Consider the following 2261-nt stretch of genomic DNA (forward strand, 5'->3'; position numbering starts at 1 on the left):
TATAAGTGTCTTTCACCCTAAAGCGGGTCTCCTTTAGGCAGCATATTGTAGGTTCTTGTTTTATCATCCAATCTCCCAGTCTTTTGATCACAGCATTTAGTCCACTGACATTAAAGTAATTATCTACAAGTATGTACTTACTGTCTTTTTTTTTTTTTTTTTTGCGGTATGCGGGCCTCTCACTACTGTGGCCTCTCCCATTGCAGAGCACAGGCTCCAGACGTGCAGGCTCAGCGGCCATGGCTCATAGACCCAGCTGCTCTGCGGCATGTGGGATCCTCCTGGACCGGGGCACAAACCCGTGTCCCCTGCATCAGCAGGCGGATTCCCAACCACTGTGCCACCAGGGAAGCCCCTTATTGCCTTTTGAAATCTGTTTTCCAATTGATTTTGTATTTCTTCTTTGCTCCTTTCTTCTTTTTCTTTTTCCTTTTGTGGTTTTCTTTTGTATTATGGTTTTCTTTTGTATTATGCCTGAGTTTTCTTTTGTATTATGGTTTTCTTTTGTATTATGGTTTTCTTTTTGTATTATGCCTGAGTTCCTTTCTTTCTGGTTTTATGAATCTATTGTATGTTTTTGATTTGTGGTTACCCTGATTTTCAAGTATGTTAACCCATAACTATATCTACTTCCTTTAGACTGGTAGTCATATAAGCTCAAACACGTTCTAAAAGATCTACAATTTCTTAGTCCTCTTCCCCACATTTTGTGATTTTTTTTTAATTGCTGGTATATTACTCCTTTATTAGAAATTGTAAATGAGAAATTATTTCAACACCTGAAGACCAAGATACAACAGAAGACTCCATAGGCTCAAGATTTTGAGACATCCTAGAAAGAGTTTTCTGTAAAGTATATCCTTTCTGTGGCTGGGCAACATCATTCTTCTTTAAGAAGGTTACTGGGCAGACATCGTTTCTGCCATCACCTATATAAACAATTCGTGTATAATTCACTCCTCATTGTAACTGTTTACCTACAAATTCTACCAAAATTACATTTTTGCAACGACTTTTGGGGCACCTAGTGCAAGAATGAGCATGATAATTTTCCACAGTGAGATGACCATTGCTATAAAAAGCTGCTGGATTTGTAAAGACTTTATCAAACACATCATGAAAATTGGTAGCTTCTAAAACCCACTCTATGAAGCCTGAATTTGAATCTGAAATAATGATCCAGTCAAATTTATCCTTGTACTTTCTTATAAAGTTTAAAAGTTCCACCACCCCTGGAGTGAAAGGCATTGATATCATTACTCTTTTCATTTCATCTTCTCTTACACCTTCATCTCCCAAATACTTAAAGACTCTGCCCATAAATTCTGTCCACAATCCTTTTTCATAAGAATCTTGTAGTTCAATAGGAAACTCTTTCTCTGGAGCACACTGTACAATCCAGGTGTCACTATTATCATCTATGATTATATTCAAAGTCAAAAACCAACAAAATTTTCATGGCTCCAGAAACAGATTTAGGTTACCCCAATTTAGTATTTCCAAGACAATTAATCTTACTTCAGCATGGAGCTTCAGTTAAACAGTCATGACAATCTTCAGTTTTAAACACCAGCCAGTTTCTAACCAACATTACTCCTACTCTACATGGAAGGGAAAAAGTCTTCTGGTTCCAAGCAAAGGAATGGAGACTTCTTAACTCCAGCATTATTACAATGGATCATCTGATAGAAAACCTGCCGGGTACATCCCGAAACCAGAGACAGGGACCTGGTCGGTTGTCGTTCCCAGGGAGGTGCACGTTGGATGCTGATGGGAGCACCGGGCTGGACCCGGCTGGGTCCCCAGGGCTCATCACTGACCCAGGCCAGAGATCCGCAGCCGTTCTGGCCTCAGTGCCACTCCCAAGGACTCTGTCCTCAGGCCTCCTCTGGGTGCCTACGGGTGAGGGCCGCCCCACTCACACGCTGGGCCATGTTTTGTGATTTTGATGTCCTATTTTACATCTTCATGTTTATCCTTTTGCTGTTCATTGTAGTTATAATCACTTTCACAGAATTTTTTTGATTATTTTTTAATCTGTGTACTGACTTATTTAAGTGATCTTCAATCCTTTTATATATTTGCCTTTCCTATTGTAACTTTCCCTTTCCTATAGATTCTTGCTTCTTTTCTATTTAGAGAAGACCTTTCAATATTTCTTTTAGGGTAGGTCTAGCATTGCTGTATTCTTTTAGTTTTTACTTGTCTGAGACATTCTTTATCTCTCCTTCTATTCCAAATGATAATCATTCTGGGTAGAG

General features: G+C 39.2%; 1 pseudogene across 1 annotated transcript; it reads right to left on the reverse strand.

The window, feature by feature from the left end:
* Positions 1-522: 522 nt before the first annotated feature.
* On the reverse strand, positions 523-1479 carry LOC309957394 (pyridoxal phosphate phosphatase PHOSPHO2-like; annotated as a pseudogene). The gene has a single exon. The product of its transcript is annotated as a pyridoxal phosphate phosphatase PHOSPHO2-like (transcript).
* Positions 1480-2261: the final 782 nt, after the last annotated feature.

This window comes from Leucopleurus acutus, assembly GCF_964270905.1.
Source record: "Leucopleurus acutus genome assembly, chromosome: 2".
Taxonomy (NCBI): domain Eukaryota; kingdom Metazoa; phylum Chordata; class Mammalia; order Artiodactyla; family Delphinidae; genus Leucopleurus; species Leucopleurus acutus.